The sequence below is a fragment of the Hyperoodon ampullatus genome (assembly GCF_949752795.1).
Source record: "Hyperoodon ampullatus genome assembly, chromosome: 5".
Lineage (NCBI taxonomy): Eukaryota > Metazoa > Chordata > Mammalia > Artiodactyla > Ziphiidae > Hyperoodon > Hyperoodon ampullatus.
This window is the reverse complement of record NC_136918.1, coordinates 135,184,764-135,206,385: the sequence shown is the minus strand read 5'-3', so window position 1 is coordinate 135,206,385 and position 21,622 is coordinate 135,184,764. Positions and strand designations below refer to the sequence as shown.

The window sequence follows — 21,622 nt, the reverse complement described above, 5'->3', positions numbered from 1 at the left end:
AATAAATGTATAGGAAAAATAAAACTCCTATAAAATGCGTAGTATATATAAATTAAAATAAGATTTTTTTTCACCAATAATATCTACAGAATTCTAAGATAAAGCAGAGTTTCTTATCCAGGGTCTACGAAAAAGCTTTGGCTCTGTGAACACTATGAAATTACAGGCAAACTGGGGTATATTGGCATTTTTCTTGCTGAGAAGGCACATAGCTTTTATTTGACTCTCAAAGGGGTGTTGGATCAAACACAGATTATAAACCACAATAAGAAAATGATTGGCAAATAAAGGTTCTGTCTTATACTAGTTAAGATGAACGAAAATCAGCTAGTTTTTAAATTTCTTCCTTCAACCAAGGGGGAAAAGTGACTTATTTCCTCTAAGGAATTAAGATATTTGCACCATAAAACATCTTTGGACGTCCTGTGGCATACAGCCAAAGTATTTCAAAAGCAATATGCTTCACAAATTGAATACTCAAGAAGATCCAATTTTTTGCCCCCCTGAGAAATATGGCTCACTTTCAAGTTCACTAAAGACAGTTGTTCTATTGCTATGCAAGTGGCACAAAATCACTTAATTAAAAAACTGTGACTGTTTCTCCTTCCTTTGGTCTTAGAAACACTCAAAAATAAATGTATTATGTGAAGTGATATTACATAAGGTATAAAGAAGTATCCACTGGGGTTCAAGATGGCGGAGTAGATGGATATGCGTGCACTTCCTCTTGCTAGAGCATGGGAATCACAACTAACTGCTGAACAATCATCAACAGAAGACACTGGAACTCACCAAAAAAGATACCTCATATCCAAAGACAACAGAGAAGCCGCAATGAGACGGTAGGAGGGGAGCAATCGCAATAAAATCAAATCCAATGACCGCTGGGTGGGTGACTCACAAACTGGAGAACAATCATACCACAAAAGTCCACCCACTGGAGTGAAGGTTCTGAGCCCCAGGTCAGCCTTCCCAACCTGGGGGTCCAGCAACGGGAGGAGGAATTCCTAGAGAATCAGACTTTGAAGCCTAGTGGGATTTGATTGCAGGACTTCAACAGGACTGGGGGAAACAGAGACTCCACTCTTGGAGGGCACATACAAAGTAGTGTGCACATAAGGACCGAGGAGGAAGGAGCAGCGACCCCATAGGAGACTGAACGAGACCTACCTGCTAGTGTTGGAGGGTCTCCTGCAGAGGCTGGGGGTGGCTGTGGTTCACCCCGGGGACAAGGACACTGGCAGCAGAAGTTCTGGGAAGTACTCCTTGGCATGAGCCCTCCCAGAGTTCACCATTAGCCCCACCAAAGAGCCTGTAGGCTCCAGCGCTGGGTTGCCTCAGGCCAAACAACCAACAGGGAGGGAACTCAGCCCCACCCATCAGCAGAAAAGCAGATTAAAGTTTTACTGAGCTCTGCCTACCAGAGCAACACCCAGCTCTACCCACCACCAGTCCCTCCCATCAGGAAGCTTGCACAAGCCTCTTAGATGCCTCATGCACAAGAGGGCAGAGAGCAGAAGCATAAAGAACTACAATCCTGCAGCCTGTGGAATGAAAACCACATTCACAGAAAGACAGACAAAATGAAAAGGCAGAGGACTATGTACCAGATGAAGGAACAAGATAAAGCCCCAGAAAAACAACTAAATGAAGTGGAGATAGGCAACCATCCAGAAAAAGAATTCAGAATAATGATAGTGAAGATGATCCAGGACCTTGGAAAAAGAATGGAGGCGAAGATTGAGTAGATGCAAGAAATGTTTAACAAAGACCTAGAAGAATGAAAGAACAAACAAACAGAGATGAACAATACAAAAATTGAAATGAAAAATACACTAGAAGGAATCAATAGCAGAATAACTGAGGCAGAAGAACGGATAAGTGACCTGGAAGACAGAATGGTGGAATACACTGCTGTGGAACAGAATAAAGAAAAAAGAATGAAAAGAAATGAAGACAGCCTAAGAGACCTCTGCGACAACATTAAACGCATCAACATTCACATTACGGGATCCCAGAAGGAGAAGAGAGAAAGGACACCAGAAAATATTTGAAGACATTATAATTGAAAACTTCCCTACCTTGGAAAAGGAAATAGCCACTCAAGCCCAGCAAGCGCAGAGTCCCAGGCAGGAGAAACCCAAGGAGAAACACACTGAGACACATAGTAATCAAACTGACAAAAATTAAAGACAAAGAAAAATTATTAAAAGCAACAAGGGAAAAATCACAAATAACATACAAGGGAACTCCCATAAGGTTAACAGCTGATTTCTCAGCACAAACTCTACAAGGCAGAAGGGAGTGTCATGATATATTTAAAGTGATGAAAGGGAAGAACCTACAACCAAGATTACTCTACCTGGCAAGGATCTCATTTGGATTCGATGGAGAAATCAAAAGCTTTACAGATAAGCAAAAGCTAAGAGAATTCAGCCTACCAAACCAGCTTTACAACAAATGCTAAAGGAACTTCTCTAAGTGGGAAACACAAGAGAAGAAAAGGACCTACGAAAACAAACCCAAAACAATTAAGAAAATGGTAATAGGAACATACATATCGATAATTACCTTAAATGTTAGTGGATTAAATGCTCCAAACAAAAGACACAGGCTCGCTGAATGGATACAAAAATAAGACCCATATATATGCTGTCTATAAGAGACCCACTTCAGATCTAGGGACACATACAACTGAGAGGGAAGGGATGGAAAAAGATATTCCATGCAAATGGAAATCAAAAGAAAGCTGGAGTAGCAATCCTCATATCAGATATAATAGACTTTAAAATAAATAATTTTACAAGAGACAAGGAAGGACACTACATAATGATCAAGGGATCAATCCAAGAAGAAGATATAACAATTATAAATATATATGAACCCAACTTAGGAGCACCTCAATACATAACGCAACTGATAACAGCTATAAAAGAGGAAACTGAAAGTAACACAATAATACTGGGGGACTTCAAAACCCCACTTTCACCAGTGGACAGATCATCCAAACAGAAAATTAATAAGGAAACACAAGCTTTAAATGACACAATAGACCAGACAGATTTCACTGATATTTATAGGACATTCCATCCGAAAACAGCAGATTACACTTCCTTCTCAAGTGGACACAGAACTTTCTCCAGGATAGATCACTTCTTGGGTCACAAATCAAGCCTCAGTAAATTTAAGAAAATTGAAATCATATCAAGCATCTTTTCTGACCACAACGCTATGAGATTAGAAATCAATTACAGGGAATAAAATGTAAAAAACACAAACACATGGAGGCTAAACAATACGTTACTGGGATTTTTGAGAAGATGGCAGAAGAGTAAGATGGGGAGATCACCTTCCCCCCCACAGATACATCAGAAATACATCTACACGTGGAACAACTCCTACAGAACACCTACTGAACGCTGGCAGAAGACCTCAGACCTCCCAAAAGGCAAGAAACTCCCCACGTACCTGGGTAGGGCAAAAGAAAAAAGAAAAAACAGAGACAAAAGAATTGGGACGGGACCTGCACCAGTGGGAGGGAGCCGTGAAGGAGGAAAGGTTTCCACACACTAGGAGCCCCTTCGTGCACGGAGACTGCGGGGGGCGGAGGGGGGAACCTTCGGAGCCAAGGAGGAGAGCACAGCCACAGGGGTGCGGAGGGCAAAGCGGAGAGATTCCCGCACAGAGGATCGGGGCCAAACAGCACTCACCAGCCTGAGAGGCTTGTTTGCTCACCCACTGGGACGGGCGGGGGGCTGGGAGCTGAGGCTCGGGCTTTGGAGGTAGGATCCCAGGGAGAGGACTGGGGTTGGATGCGTGAACACAGCCTGAAGGGGGCTAGTGCGCCACGGCTAGCCGGGAGGGAGTCCGGGAAAACTCTGGAGCTGCCGAAGAGGAAAGAGACTTTTTCTTCCCTCTTTGTTTCCTGGTGCGCGAGGAGAGGGGATTAAGAGCGCTGCTTAAAGGGGCTCCAGACATAGGCGTGAGCCACGGCTATCAGCGCAGAGCCCAGACACGGGCATGAGACGCTAAGGCTGCTGCTGCCGCCACCAAGAAGCCGGTGTGCGAGCACAGGTCGCTATCCACACCTCCCCTCCCGGGAGACTGTGCAGCCCGCCACTGCCAGGGTCCGCAATCCAGGGACAACTTCCCGGGGAGAACGCACTGCGCGCCTCAGGCTATTGCAACATCACGCTGGCCTCTGCCGCCGCACGCTCACCCTACATCCATACCCCTCCCTCCTCGCGGCCTGAGTGAGCCAGAGCCCCCGAATCAGCTGCTCCTTTAACCCCGTCCTGTCAGAGTGAAGAACAGACGACCTCAGGCGACCTACACGCAGAGGCGGGTCGAAATCCAAAGCTGAACCCCGGGAGCTGTGCGAACAAAGAAGAAAAAGGGAAATCTCTCCCAGCAGCCTCAGGAGCAGTGGATTAAACCTTCACAATTTGATGTACCCTGCATCTGTGGAATACCTGAATAGACCAAATTGAGGAGGTGGACTTTGGGAGCAAAATATATTATTTTTTCCCCCTTTCCTCTTTTTGTCAGTGTGTATGTGTATGCCTCTGTATGAGATTTTTGTCTGTATAGCTTTGCTTTCACCATTTGTCCTAGGGTTCTGTCCGGCCATTTTTTTTCTTTTCCTTTTTTTTTTTTTTTTTTACTTTCTAAAATTTTTTCTTAATAATTATTTTTTATTTCAATAACTTTATCTTACTTTATTTTATTTTATCCTCTTTCTTTCTTCCTCTCTATTTTTTCTCCCCTTTAATCTGAGCCGTGTGGATGAAAGGCTCTTGGTGCTCCAGCCAGGAGTCAGGGCTGTGCCTCTGAGGTGGGAGAGCCAACTTCAGGACACTGGTCCACAGGAGACCTCCCAGCTCCACGTAATATCAAACGGTGAAAATCTCCCAGAGATCTCCATCTCAACACCAACACCCAGCTTCACTCAACGACCAGCAAGCTACAGTGCTGGACACCCTACACCAAACAACTAGAAAGACAAGAACACAGCTCCAGCCATTAGCAGAGAGGCTGCCTAAAATCATAATAAGTCCACAGACACCCCAAAACACACCACCAGACGTGGACCTGCCCACCAGAAAGACAAGATCCAGCCTCATCCACCAGAACACAGGCACTAGTCCCCTCCACCAGGAAGCCTACACAACTCACTGAACCAACCTTATCCACTGGGGCCAGACACAAAAAACAATGGGAACTACAAACCTGCAGCCTGAGAAGAGGAGACACCAAACACAGTAAGTAAGCAAAATGAGAAGACAGAAAAACACATAGCAGATGAAGGAGCAAGGTAAAAACCCACCAGACCTAATAAACGAAGAGGAAATAGGCAGTCTCCCTGAAAAAGAATTCGGAACAATGATAGTAAAAATGATCAAAATCTTGGAAATAGAATAGAGAAAATGCAAGAAACATTTAACAAGGACATAGAGGAACTAAAGAGGAAACAAGCAACGATGAACAACACAATAAATGGAACTAAAAATACTCTAGAAGGGATCAATAGCAGAATACTGAGGCAGAAGAAAGGATAAGTGATCTGGAAGATAAAATAGTGGAAATAACTACTGCAGAACAGAATAAAGAAAAAAGAATGAAAAGAACTGAGGACACTCTCAGAGACCTCTGGGACATTATTAAAACACACCAACATTCGAATTATAGGGGTCCCAGAAGAAGAAGAGAAAAACAAAGGGACTGAGAAAATATTTGAAGAGATTATAGTTGAAAACTTCCCTAATATGGGAAAGGAAATCGTTAAGTCCAGGAAGCACAGAGAGTCCCATACAGGATAAATCCAAGGAGAAACACGCCAAGACACATATTAATCAAACTATCAAAAATTAAATACAAAGAAAACATATTAAAAGCAGCAAGGGAAAAACAACAAATAAAACACAAGGGAATCCCCATAAGGTTAACCGCTGATCTTTCAGCAGAAACTCTGCAACCCAGAAGGGAGTGGCAGGACATAATTAAAGTGATGAAGGAGAAAAATCTACAACCAAGATTACTACACCCTGCAAGGATCTCACTCAGATTTGATGAAGAAATTAAAATCTTTACAGACAAGCAAAAGCTGAGAGAGTTCAGCACCAACAAACCAGCTTTACAACAAATGCTAAAGGAACTTCTCTAGGCAAGAAACACAAGAGAAGGAAAAGACCTGCAATGACAAACCCAAAACAGTTAAGAAAATGGGAATAGGAACATACATATCGATAATTGCCTTAAATGTAAATGGATTAAATGCTCCCACCAAAAGAAACAGATTGGCTGAACGGATACAAAAACAAGACCTGTATATATGCTGTGTACAGGAAACCCACTTCAGACCTAGGGACACATACAGACTGAAAGTGAGGGGATGGAAAAAGATATTCCATGCAAACAGAAACCAAAAGAAAGCTGGAGTAGCAATTCTCATATCAGACAAAATAGACTTTAAAATAAAGACTGTTACAAGAGACAAAGAAGGACACTACATAATGATCAAGGGATCGATCCAAGAAGAAGATATAACAATTGTAAATATTTATGCACCCAACATAGGAGCACCTCAATGCATAAGGCAAATACTAACAGCCATAAAAGGGGAAATCGACAGTAACACAGTCATACTAGGGGACTTTAACACCCCACTTTTACCAATGGACAGATCATCCAAAATGAAAATAAATAAGGAAATACAAGCTTTAAATGATACATTAAACAAGATGGACTTAATTGATATTTATAGGACATTCCATCCAAAAACAACAGAATACACATTTTTCTCAAGTGCTCATGGAACATTCTCCAGGATAGCTAATATCTTGGGTCACAAATCAAGCCTTGGTAAATAAAGAAAATTGAAATCATATCAAGTATCTTTTCTGACCACAATGCTATGAGACTAGATATCAGTTACAGGAAAAGATCTGTAAAAAATACAAACACATGGAGGCTAAACAATACACTACTTAATGACAAAGTGTTCACTGAAGAAATCAAAGAGTAAATCAAAAAATATCTAGAAACAAATGACAATGGAGACACACAACCCAAAACCTACGGGATGCAGCAAAAGCAGTTCTAAGGGGGAAGTTTATCACAATACAATCCTACCTTAAGAAACTGGAAACATCTCAAATAAACAACCTAACTTTGCACCTAAAGCGATTAGAGAAAGGGGAACAAAAAAACCCCAAAGTTAGCATAAGGAAAGAAATCACAAAGATCAGATCAGAAATAAATGAAAAAGAAATGAAGGAAATGATAGCAAAGATCAATAAAACTAAAAGCTGGTTCTTTGAGAAAATTAAACTATTGATAAACCATTAGCCAGACTCATCAAGAAAAAAAGGGAGAAGACTCAAATCAATAGAATTAGAAATGAAAAAGGAGAAGTAACAACGGACACTGCAGAAATGCAAAGGATCATGAGAGATTACTACAAGCAACTCTATGCCAATAAAATGGACAACCTGGAAGAAATGGACAAATTCTTAGAAATGCACAACCTGCCGAGACTGAACCAACAAGAAATAGAAAATATGAATAGACCAATCACAAGCACTGAAATTGAAACTGTGGTTAAAAATCTTCCAACAAACAAAAGCCCAGGACCAGATGGCTTCACAGGAGAATTCTATCAAACATTTAGAAAACAGCTAACACCTATCCTTCTCAAACTCTTCCAAAATATAGCAGAGGCAGGAACACTCCCAAACTCATTCTACAAGGCCACCATCACCCTGATACCAAAACCAGACAAAGATGTCACAAAGAAACAGAACTACAGGCCAATATCACTGATGAACATAGATGCAAAAATCCTCAACAAAATACTAGCAAACAGATTCCAACAGCACATTAAAATGATCATACACCATGATCAAGTGGGATTTATTCCAGGAATGCAAGGATTCTTCAATATATGCAAATCAATCAATGTGATACACCATATGAACAAACTGAAGGAGAAAAACCATATGTTCATCTCAATAGATCCAGAGAAAGCTTTCGACAAAATTCAACACCCATTTATGATAAAAACCCTCCAGAAAGTAGGCATAGAGGGACTTTCCTCAACACAATAAAGGCAATATGTGACAAACCCACAGTGAACATCATCCTCAATGGTGAAAAACTGAAAGCATTTTCACGAAGATCAGGAACAAGACAAGGTTGCCCACTCTCACCACTCTTATTCAACATAGTTTTGGAAGTTTTAGCCACAGCAATCAGAGAAGAAAAGGAAATAAAAGGAATCCAAATCGGAAAAGAAGAAGTAAAGCTGTCACTGTTTGCAGATGACATGATACTATACATAGAGAATCCTAAAGATGCTACCAGAAAAATACTAGAGCTAATCAATGAATTTGGCAAAGTAGCAGGATACAAAATTAATGCACAGAAATCTCTGGCATTCCTAAACACTAATGATGAAAAATCTGAAAGTGAAATTAAGAAAACACTCCCCTTTACCACTGCAACAAAAAGAATAAAATATCTCGGAATAAACCTACCTAAGGAGACAAAAGACCTGTAGGCATAAAATTATAAGACACTGATAAAAGAAATTAAAGATGATACAAATAGATGGAGAGATATACCAAGTTCCTGGATTGGAAGAATCAACACTGTAAAAATGACTCTACTACCTAAAGCAATCTACAGATTCAATGCAATCCCTATCAAACTACCACTGGCATTTTTCACAGAACTAGAACAAAAAATTTCACAATTTGTATGGAAACACAAAAGACCCCGAATAGCCAAAGCAAACTTGAGATGAAAAATGGAGCTGGAGGAATCAGGCTCCCTGACTTCAGACTATACTACAAAGCTACAGTAATCAAGACAGTATGGTACTGGCACAAAAACAGAAATATAGATCAATGGAAAAAGATAGAAAGCCCAGAGATAAACCCATGCACATATGGTCACCTTATCTTTGATAAAGGAGGCAACAATATACAGTGGAGAAAAGACAGCCTCTTCAGTAAGTGGTGCTGGGAAAACTGGAGAGGTACATGTAAAAGTATGAAATTGGAATACTCCCTGACACCTTACACAAAAATAAACTCAAAATAGATTAAAGACCTAAATGTAAGGCCAGCCACTATCAGACTCTTACAGGAAAACATAGGCAGAACACTCTATGACATAAATCACAGCAAGATCCTTTTTGACCTACCTCCTAGAGAAATGGAAGTAAAAACAAAAATAAACAAATGGGACCTAATGAAACTTCAAAGCTTTTGCACAGCAAAGGAAACCATAAACAAGAGAAAAAGACAACCATCAGAATGGGAGAAAATATTTGCAAATGAAGCAAGTGACAAAAGATTAATCTCCAAAATTTATAAGCAGCTCATGCAGCTGAATAACAAAAAAACAAACAACCCAATCCAAAACAGGGCAGAAGACCTAAATAGACATTTCTCCAAAGAAGATATACAGATTGCCAACAAACACATGAAAGAATGCTCAACATCATTAATCATTAGAGAAATGCAAATCAAAAGTACAATGAGATATCATCTCACACCGGTCAGAATGGCCATCATCCAAAAATCTAGAAACAATAAATGCTGGAGAGGGTGTGGAGAAAAGGGAACACTCTTGCACTATTTGTGGGAATGTAAATTGATACAGGCACTATGGAGAACAGTATGAAGGTTCCTTAAAAACTACAGATAAAACTACCATACGACCCAGCAGTCCCAGTACTGGGCATATACCCTGAGAAAACCATAATTCAAAAAGAGTCATGTACCAAAACGTTCATTGCAGCTCTATTTGCAATAGCTAGGACATGGAAACAACCTAAGTGTCCATCAGCAGATGAATGGATAAAGAAGATGTGGTACATATATACAATGGAATATTACTCAGCCATAAAAAGAAAAAAACTGATTTATTTGTAATGAGGTGGATGGACCTAGAGTCTGTCATACAGAGTGAAGTAAGTCAGAAAGAGTAAAACAAATACCGTATGCTAACACATATATATGGAGTCTAAGAAAAAAAAAAAGGTCATTAAGAATCTAGGGGTAACACGGGAATAAAGAGACAGACCTACTAGAGAATGGACTTGAGGATACGGGGAGGGGGAAGGGTAAGCTGAGACAAAGTGAGAGAGTGGCATGGACATATATACACTACCAAACATAAAATAGATAGCTAGTGGGAAGCAGCCACATAGCACATGGAGATCAGCTCGGTGGTTTGTGACCACCTAGAGGAGTGGGATAGGGAGGGTGGGAGGAAGGGAGATGCAAGAGGGAAGAGATATGGGAACATATGTATAGGTATAACTGATTCACTTTGTTATAAAGCAGAAACTAACACACCACTGTAGAGCAATTATACCCCAATAAAGATGTTAAAAAAAAACATAATACGTTACTAAATAACCACGAGATCACTGTAGAAATCAAAGAGGAAACAAAAAACTACCTAGAGACAAATGACAATGAAAACACGATGATCCAAAACCTATGGGATGCAGCAAAAACAGTTCTAAGAGGGAAGTTTATAGCAATACAATCCTACCTCAAGAAACAAGAAAAATCTCAAATAAACAATCTAACCTTACAACTAAAGGAACTAGAGAAAGAAGAACAAACAAAACCAAAGTTAGCAGAAGGAAAGGAATCATAAAGATCAGAGCAGAAATAAATTAAATAGAAAGAAAGAAAATAGCATAGATCAATAAAACTAAAAGATGGTTCTTTGAGAAGATAAGCAAAATTGATAAACCTTTAGCCAGACTCATCAAGAAAAAGAGGGAGAGGACTCAAATTAACAAAATTAGTAATGAAAAAGGAGAAGTTACAATGGATACCACAGAAATACAAAGCATCATAAGAGACTACTACAAGCAACTCTATGCCAATAAAATGGACAACCTGGACGAAATGGACAAATTCTTAGAAAGGTATAACCTTCTAAGACTGAACCAGGAAGAAGTAGAAAATATGGACAGACCAATCACAAGTAATGAAACTGTGATTAAAAATCTTCCAACAAACAGAAGTCCAGGACCAGATAGCTTCACAGTGAATTCTATCAAACATTTAGAGAAGAGCTAACACCCGTCCTTCTCAAACTTCAAAAAATTGCAGAGGATGGAACACTCGCAAACTCTACTGGCCACCATCACCCTGATACCAAATCCAGACAAAGATACTACAAAAAAAGAAAATTACAGATGAATATCACTGATGAATATAGATGCAAAAATCCTCAACAATATACTAGCAGTCAGAATCCAACAACACATTAAAAGGATCATACACTATGATCAAGTGGCATTTATCCCAGGGATGCAAGGATTCTTCAACATACACAAATCAATCAGTGTGATACACCATATTAACAAATTGAAGAATAAAAACCATATGATCATCTCAATAGATGCAGAAAAGCTTCTGAGAAAATTCAACAGAGTTTTTTTGTTATAAAAACTCTCCAGAAAGTGGGCATAGAGGGAAACTACCTCAACGTCATAAAGGCCATATACGACAAACCCACAGCAAACATCATTCTCAAAGGTGAAAAACTGAAAGCATTTCCTCTAAGATCAGGAACAAGACAAGGATGTCCACTCTCGCCACTATCATTCAACATAGTTTTGGAAGTCCTAGCCCCGGCAATCAGAGAAGAAAAAGAAATAAAAGGAAAACAAATTGGAAAAGAAGAAGTAAAACTGTCACTGTTTTCAGATGACATGATACTATACACAGAGAATCGTAAAGATGCCACCAGAAAACTACTAGAGCTAATCAATGAATCTGGTAAAGTTGTAGGATACAAAATTAATGCACAGAAATTCCTTGCATTCCTATACACTAACAATGAAAGATCACAAAGAGAAATTAAGGAAACAATCCCGTTCACATTTGCAACAAAAAGAATAAAATACCTAGGAATAAACCTACCTAAGGAGGTAAAAGACCTGTACTCCGAAAACTATAAGACAATGATGAAAGAAATCAAAGATCACACAAACAGATGGTGAGATATACCATGTTCTTGCATGGGAAGAATCAACACTGTGAGAATGACTACACCAAAGCAATCTGCAGATTCAATGTGCAATCCCTATCAAGTTACCAGTGGCATTTTTTACAGAACTAGAACAAAATATCTTAAAATTTGTATGGAGATACAAGAGACCCCGAATAGCCAAAGCAATCTTGAGGGGAAAAAAACAGAGCTGGAGGAATCAGACTCCCTGACTTCAGACTATACTACAAAGCTACAGTAATCAAGACAATATGGTACTGGCACAAAATGAGAAATATAGATCAATAGAACAGGATAGAAAGCCCAGAGATAAACCCATGCACCGATGGTCAACTAATCTATGACAAAGGAGACAAGGATATACAATGGAGAAAAGACAGCCTCTTCAATAAGTGGTGCTGAGAAAACTGGACAGCTACTTGCAAAAGAATGAAATCAGAACACTCCCTAACACCATACACAAAAATAAACTCAAAATGGATTAAAGACCTAAGTATATGTCTGGACACTATAAAACTCTTAGAGGTAAAGATAGGAAGAACATTCTTTGACATAAATCACAGCAAGATCTTTTTGACCCACCTCCTACAGTAATGGAAATTAAAAAAAAAAAAAACAAATGGGACCTAATGAAACTTAAATGCTTTTGCACAGTAAAGGAAACTATAAACAAAATGAAAAGACAACCCTCAGCATGGGAGAAAATATTTGCAAACGAATCAATGGACCAAGGATTGATCTCCAAAATATATAAAGAGTTCATGCAGCTCAATATTAAAAAAACAAACACCCCAATCAAAAAATGGGCAGAAGACTTAAATAGACATTTCTCCAAAGAAGACATACAGATGGCCAAGAAGCACATGAAAATCTGCTCAACATCACTAATTATTAGAGAAATGCAAATAAAAACTACAATGAGGTATCACCTCACACCAGTTAGAATGGGCATCATCAGAAAATCTACAAACAACAGATGCTGGAGAGGGTGTGGAGAAAAGGGAACTCTCTTGCATTATAGGTGGGAATGTAAATTGATACAGCCACTATGGAGAATAGTATGGAGGTTCCTTAAAAACTAAAAATAGAGTTACCATATGACCCAGCAATTCCGCCACTGGGCATATACCCCAACAAAACCATAATCCAAAAAGACACATGCACCCCAATGTTCATTGCAGCACTATTTACAATAGCCAGGTCATGGAAGCAACCTAAATGCCCATCAACAGACGAATGGATAAAGAAAATGTGGTACATATATACAATGGAATATTACTCAGCCATAAAAAGGAATGAAATTGGGTCATTTGTAGAGACATGGATGGACCTAGAGACTGTCATACAGAGTGAAGTAAGTCAGAAACAGAAAAACAAATATCGTATATTAACACATATATGTGGAATCTAGAAAAATAGTATAGATGAACCAGTGTGCAAGGCAGAAATAGAGACACAGATGTACAGAACAAACGTATGGACACCAAGGGGGGAAAGTGAAGGGGGTAGCGGTGGGATGAATTGGGAGATTGGGATTGACATATATACACTAATATGTATAAAATAGATAACTAATAAGAACCTGCTGTATAAAAAAATAATAATAAAATAAAATTCAAAAAAAAGAAGTATCCACCTGAACAATATGTATGGCTTTCGTTTTCATAAACATGACATTGCATAAAGGTTTGTGAAGAGAGAAAAAAAATGAACGAGCAATGGGGGGTGGGGGGTGCTAAAAAAGACTAGCAATTAATGAGAATATATTGCTAATTTGGTCATCTAACTTGTCTGAAGGATTACTCTGCTTCTGGTTTTTGCCTCAGGCTATCTCTTGGAAAAGAAAGACAAAACCAAACATACCTTGATTAATTACTAGAAATTCATGAACTCAACACTATAAATCAAAATAAAACTGTGGAGGACACATCTCCTATTTACAACAGTCTTGGTACTGTTAATATTAAATGGAACTCTTACAAAATTAATCTAGGTACCAGCAACAGAAATTGCAGGTGTTTTTGTCTAGACCTAATACCTACAGAAAGTTAGAAGCAGAAGTGCTTTTATTTATTTTTTTCCCCCACACTCCACCCAAGACACTCAGTATGAATCTTTCCTGGCTTCCACAAAAAAACTTCAATGAATGGCAGAAATCTCAAAGCCTCCAGACCCTCTTGTCCCTGGGGGTCAGCTTGATAAAGAAGAGTGCAATTGGCAGGTCCTTCTCTAAGCCTCTGTTTACTCATCTGCAAGACTTGGGAGGTAGTACCTGGCCTACCTACAGCAAAGGGAAGGTGCTATGAAGAGCAAACAAGTGAATCCATATGGAAGGAAATGCCTTGTAAACTGTCCCGTTTCTATACAAATGTTAGGGGGACAGGGGAAGTTACAGATTTTACAGGTAGGCGTGCTTTTTTATAAATAAACATCACTTTACTTCTCACCCAGGGATATTGTGTAGCACACAATATGAGAATTTTTAAAAGGACTTTTGAGTCTTTAAATACAGTAACTTATCCCAATTAAGCGGTTGTGAAACAAATGGAAAGTTATTAAAGAAAGCCAATCAACAAACCCAATGAAGAGAGGGGAACTCCTATCTGTGTGGAAAAATCTGAAAAATGACCATTTCAAAAGAGAAATTTTACCCATATCAAGGTAAACTGATATTCCATTATTGCAAAATTAGAAAACGTATTCATTCTTGATGCAAGAAAAGTCAGAGGAATATAAGAAAATATTGACTGGCTATTTAAATTCCAAAAAGGGGTATACTAACATTTAAAAACATGCTTAAATATTACTTCTCAATCTGTAGTCAGTATTTAACCAGATAGTAAGTCCAACTCCCCATGGCACAAGGCGGCAGTGAATGTATCATAAGTGCTATAGAAGAGCCAAAGAGGGATGAATTACGCAGCGTGTATGTGCATATGCGTCTGTGAAGGGGTGAGGAGACAGGCGAACAAAAAATGGGAGAAGAACTAGAAAACCCTGTGCTTTCTGCAATAGAAATAGCTAACGAAGAATCTTTTCCGATGTCTCCCAAGAGTCTTTGCTAGACACCCATATATTCCCAGAAAGAGAAAACGGACTCCATTTTGTCCTGAAAAATCTGTGTTTTCCCCAAATGTCTCAACTTTATTTATAAAGCAATATCCCATTGTTTTAAATACATGTCATTCTAAAGGATAAAATTGTCAAGGGGGTTGGCTAAAGAAGAGAATTAAAAAAAAAAATTTTTTTTCAAAGACTGAGTTCTGCTTTTGTCCCTTTCCAAAATCACCTTTTGTTAAGTATTTTTGAAAACCTTGAAAAGAAAAACCCACACTATTACTAAAAAACTCAACCAACCAACAAGCCTACTGGTATGGCACAGAATCTGATGTACAATGTCTGTTAACTATTTTGAGTCTTGGGAGTGTTCTAATTATTTTTCTACATTGAAGGGATCTGTGTAAAGTTTCCACAATCACAAGTACATTGAATGAGAGCTAGAGCATTTTATTACTTCTGTGCAAAAGAGGTCTTTTCAAAAGGATCATAGAGGTAAAAATAAAATTTAATCTTGAACAAACCATGAAACAGACAAACATTAATCTACTAACATAAGAAAGCAACACTGTAATTTGAATTCACACTGATTTCTCTTGCTGTCTCTGCATCTCCTCTTTCTGGATCTTTTTCTTTCCTTCCTTGTTTCCCTTCACATGCATTTTTTTCCTGACTTCTCATTCTGTTCTGCAGTTCCTTCTCCAGATCTTTTCTTTTCTCCCCTGGTTGCTAAACATTTTGCCTTTCACTGCCTTCATAATGAATGAGGCTGGCATGAAAGCAAGTGTCTGAAACCAAGAGCATAAAAGCCTTAATTAAGCCAAGAACCTTATTTACTATAACTGGCATTCTCATTTCAACAATTCTGTTCCTAGGAGCAATTTTTAGGACAGGTATCATTACAAGCAGAGTTTATATTCTAACAGCCTCTTGTGTTCAATTTACAAAGCCTGGATTTCCCAAGTATATTAAGGAATATAATTCTTAATTCTGAATTAGTCCTAAATACATTTTTCTAAGAAATAAAATACTATCCCCTTTTGGAATAGTATACTGACTGTACTATCTGATGATGAAAATTTGCATATCAACCTAAATAAGTGTTTATCTTTCAAATTTTTGCAGCCACGTGGCAAATTCAATGATCTAAAATATGCTTGTTATAAAGACTACAGTATTGGGCCTCCCTGGTGGCGCAGTGGTTGAGAGTCCGCCTGCCGATGCAGGGGATACGGGTTCGTGCCCCGGTCTGGGAGGATCCCATATGCCGCGGAGCGGCTGGGCCCGTGAGCCATGGCTGCTGAGCCTGCGCATCCGGAGCCTGTGCTCCGCAACGGGAGAGGCCACAACAGTGAGAGGCCCGCATACCACAAAAAAAAAAAAAAAAAAAAAAAAAAAAAAAAAAAAAAAAAGACTACAGTATACAGTACCTTATCCAGCTTGTAGTTCAGAGCTTTCATCACACACATACACACACACACACACACACACACACACACACACACAATTTGTCAAGAGGAAAGATTCACTCATACTTCAATGATGTATAATAGCTAATCATTATTAACTTTTACAAAAAAGGCTTAGCGCTTCATGGTGAATGCTGTCTTGGACACTGAGGACTCATCTGCACAGGGAAAACTGAAGCACAGAGCTGGAGATAGTTCACCATTCTTAGTGTGAGAAAGATGTGCACTGCCTGAGTAGGGCATGGAGACCTTTAGAAAGAAGTCTAAGTGGATGATGCAGCCCAGGAGAACTGCCAGGCACTACTACAACACTGCCTCCTGCACTGCCACTGACTGGAAGAAAGAAATGCTCCAATGTAAATGCCATTCATGTTACGACTTGGCCAGTACACAGTGACTAGATGGGAACCAACAAGGACTCAACTTTCCAACATGAAACACAACATCTAGCCTTTTTGCGTGGATTCTCTTTATTTGGCTGACAGTGGAGCCCTGAAAACTATAAGCTGTACTTTATGTTGCTGCTCTGTATCATAGTGGTCTTTAAAGTATGGAACATTAAGCTATCAGGGCCAAGGAAAACTGTTACAGTAACTACTAACATTGCCAAAGGCAAGCAGTCAAATGCTGCTGCCTAATAAGTCCCTACTGGTAATGGTATTTGATACTTGTTAGAGCCACAATTTTACACCTATAGCTAAGCACTGTATATAAGAAAAATAACTATCAGAATGATTCTATGTGCCTAAAAGGCAGACAGATTCTCCTAAAAATGTTGAGAGCTTTAATTTTCCTGTAAAACAAGGTAAAAAGAGAAAAGTCATAGATAAGTGATAATTTTATTTTTTTAATAAATTTATTTATTTTTATTTTTGGCTGCGTTGGGTCTTTGTTGCTGCACGCGGGCTTTCTCTAGTTGCGGCAAGCGGGGGATACTCTTTTTTTTTTTTTTTTTCTTTTTTTTTGCGGTATGCGGGCCCCTCACTGTTGTGGCCTCTCCCGTTGCGGAGCACAGGCTGCGGACGCGCAGGCTCAGCGGCCATGGCTCACGGGCCCAGCCGCTCCGCGGCATATGGGATCCTCCCGGACCGGGGCACGAACCCGTATCCCCTGCATCGGCAGGCGGACTCTCAACCACTGCGCCACCAGGGAGGCCCGGGGGATACTCTTTGATGGGGTGCGCAGGCTTCTCTTGTTGCGGAGCATGGGCTCTAGGCACGCAGGCTTCAGTAGTTGTGGCACACAGACTCAACAGTTGTGGCTCGTGCGCTCTAGAGTGCAGACTCAGTAGTTGTGGCACACAGGCTTAGTTGCTCCACGGTACGTGGGATCTTCCCGGACCAGGGCTCAAACCCATGTCCCTTGCATTGGCAGGAGGACTCTTAACCACTGCGTCGCCAGGGAAGTCCCAATAATCAATAATTTTAAATTGAAGTTTCTAGACCATGAATATGAGAAGATTTTCGATTCCTTAGCATGAGAAATATTTGCTGCATATACAACACATTTTAAAAGCAGGAAATTTGTTAAACAAATTTGGTCCACTGAATTAAAGCTACTTCAAGAAGGTTTAATTCATCCTGGCAATAATTACTAACAAAATCAATTATTCCTGGTTAAATCATTGGTTAAAATTTTCATTTGATCATCAAAAATTTACTGTTCACACAAAAGGCAGTAAAAATACAAAATCTATCAATTGGAAATTTGAGCACAAAAGCTTCAATATCAGAGTGCTATCATTTCCCCCCTTTTTGCTAGACCTACAAAAGCCAAGTTTATTCCCTCTGTTTCCTTTTTTAAGTAATTCTTTGCTTTGGGTGATAAATTAGAAAGACACTTATGTCTTGGGATCAATTTTGGAAAACATAAATATCGTATCTATAAGGAAGATATCTACTAAAATGCATGGAAAAATAGTCTTTTCTAAAAGGAGAAAAAGAGTCCTCAATTTCCATGAGATCAGACAGAAATGTAAAGGTCCAAGATTCTAGCGACCTTATATGCCACAGCCCTGAATAACACTTCCCCAGAACTGAAGTATGCTTTATATTTTCAGTAGGTTGCTACCAATATGAAACAAATACCTGTTAATCTAACTGCAAAAGGAATTGTTTTCCTCTTTAATTGAATTAAAGTAGTTCTTGTTTAACTGAAGAAAAAAGGAGAGATTCTCAAAAGAATGAATCTCAACTAGACATCTGGTAGATAGAACTAATCCAGACTGCATATTAAAAAAAAGAATAAAAGGAAAAAGCATACCTACCCTCTAAACTCTTTCTCATTCAAGAAACTAAATATAATTATACTTCCCAATCCCAGTCTTATGCTTAAGAATCTGGGCTAAAGCAGGGTGCTATTGTTCCCTACATGACCTTATCCCTGAGGAACTGGACATGACCTTGAGTGTGCATCAAAAGAAGTGAATGGCTTATTGTAAGTAGTTTTGTATCAAAGGAACTATGAGAGTTGGATTTTGCTAAACTGAACCCTCATTTATGGAGCCAGCCATAAATATAGGTTGAATATAGGTTTAATGTTCCGATCAACTAATTTTAAAACTTTGTGCTCCGGGGCTTCCCTGGTGGCGCAGTGGTTGAGAGTCCGCCTGCCGATGCAGGGGACACGGGTTCGTGCCCCGGTCTGGGAAGATCCCACATGCCGCGGAGCGGCTGGGTCCGTGAGCCATGGCCACTGAGCCTGCGTGTCCGGAGCCTGTGCTCTGCGACGGGAGAGGCCACAGCAGTGAGAGGCCCGCATGCCACAAAAAAAAAAAAAAAACTTTGCACTCCGTAAGGTATTTCTCCAGTGTCACCATATTAGTTGATAATGAGTGAATTAAACTTTCTTTCTCTAGATGAACACTCTATACGAATATAAAACAAAACTAAGTCCGAATTTCTTTTCTATACTCTCCAGGCTGGTTTCCTTTTAGGAGAGGAAGGTTTAGGATGGAGCAAATTCACACCATCAAATTAGATGTGTGGAATGACTGGGCAGTTGAACTGTTTCACTGTCAGCAAGGTAGAAGTAATTTTTGCATCATTAGTGAAGATGCTGTAAAGGCACTGCTGTATCAAGGGAGACATGGAAGAAATCCCAAAGGGTCAGAATGTGGCTCTCTTGGTCCATCACAAGAAACTACAGCTGCTAGTGAATATATGCTCTAAAGTCAGAAGAAAAAAAAAAAAGCTTCATATTCTCCAAGGTGACTACAACAAAGAAAAATTGGCAGGAGATACTCAATAGTTACTTAAATCTGCCTCTGAGTTGTCCAAATCAAATTATAAATCTTTTGATTCTTCAATGTAACTGTTTCTGCTTTGGTCTCACCAGGTTTAAGAGGAATAATAGAAATAATAACCGTCAGGTAACATAATGTAGTCACTAAGTCCTCCAAACGAGTTTTAAATAACAAAACAATATAGCTACATACTGGCTTGTGATTCTTTTTTTACTCTCCACATTGACTTAAATTTAAAGTAATAATGGAAAACTAAAATAAAAATTACAACAGAAAGGAATGTTCTTATTTTAAAAATAAGTATATTTGGAAAAGGGGCTAGTGGAATAAAGGGCTAAAAAATTAGCCTTTGTATAAGCAACTCTCTGATACTGAAGCCAGCATTAGTCAACTAAACACAGTAAGAGTGACAAACACCACATTTTAAGGGTGTTCTCTACAGCAATGACAACAGTAATTCAATAGCCGAAATACAGCCAAAATAATCTGTAAGTCTTCTAGGTATTATCAAAAATCACCCACCAGGGACACTTCCCGGGTGGCGCAGTGGATAAGACTCTGTGCTCCCAATGCAGGGGACCCGGGTTCGATCCCTGGTCAGGGAACAAGATCCCACATGCATGCCACAACTCAGAGTTTGCATGCTGCAACTAAGGAGCCCTGGAGCCGCAACTAAGGAGTCCACCTGCCAGAACTAAGACCCAGTGCAACCAAAAAAAGAAAAAAAAAAATCATCCACCAGAGTACCCCTTCCTTCCTTCCTCCCTCCCTTTCTCTCTCTCTCTCTCTCTTTCTTTCTTTCTTGCCACACTGCAGCTTGTGGGATATTAGTTTCCCAAGCAGGGATCGAACCTGGGTCCCTGGCAGTGAGAACGCCGAGTCTTAACCACTGAACCGCCAGGGAATTCATCAGAGTATCATTTTCTAAAATGTGTGAACCTTGTTTTGGGTCGAACTTCTATAGAAAGGAACCTTAAGATTAAGGCAGAAATCTAGAGTACTGCCTGGGTTCAGAAGATACCTGAGGGCTTCCCTGGTGGCGCAGTGGTTGAGAGTCCGCCTGCCGATGCAGGGGACGTGGGTTCGTGCCCCAGTACGGGAAGATCCCACGTGCTGCGAAGCGGCTGGGCCTGTGAGCCATGGCCGCTGAGCCTGCGCGTCCGGAGCCTGTGCTCCGCAACGGGAGAGGCCACAACAGTGGGAGGCCCGTGTACCGAAAAAAAAAAAAAAAAAAAAAAAAGAAGATACCTGAATACTTAACAGTTTATAATCCAAGAGACTATTAGAAAGAACTACAAGCTTGCACTAGTGCCATATTCCTTTTGCTTGAAATAGTGACGTCATAAGACAGTTAACATGTTTCTATTGTACTTATTCTAGAGAAGGAGAACTGATAGCTGTATTTCCAATACTTACATGTGACACAATCATACGTGTACAAATATAGAAAAAATATATATAGTACATACACACATGCACACAGATACATATTCTGTGTAAGCATGAAAGCAAAAAAAAACCCCAAACACTAAGTTTACTCAAATAATATTTCCCCTAAGATCACTTTCCTGGAATTGTATAATTGAGAAAAGCTTATTACTTATTACTCTGAAAAAACAGTACAAATACCTTGAACTCAAATGTCTAGACAATTTGGCCTAGAATCACAATTCAAAAGTCAACTAAAAATCTCAAATATGCTTTCTAATTTGTTTTTCTATTTCTACTAATGAAGAATAGGATTTTAACTTTTTCCTAGTGTCAAAAGCTAAATTGGTCAGAATCAAGTATAAAGGATTTTAGGTTGGAA

At 39.5% G+C, this 21,622-nt stretch overlaps 1 protein-coding gene across 2 annotated transcripts in view; it reads right to left on the bottom strand.

Moving 5' to 3' along the window:
* Positions 1–21,622, bottom strand: part of ITSN1 (intersectin 1) — a gene marked incomplete at both ends in the record, with an annotated part of 175,868 nt that overhangs the window by 93,048 nt on the left and 61,198 nt on the right. The gene's annotated exons all lie outside the window — the stretch shown is intronic.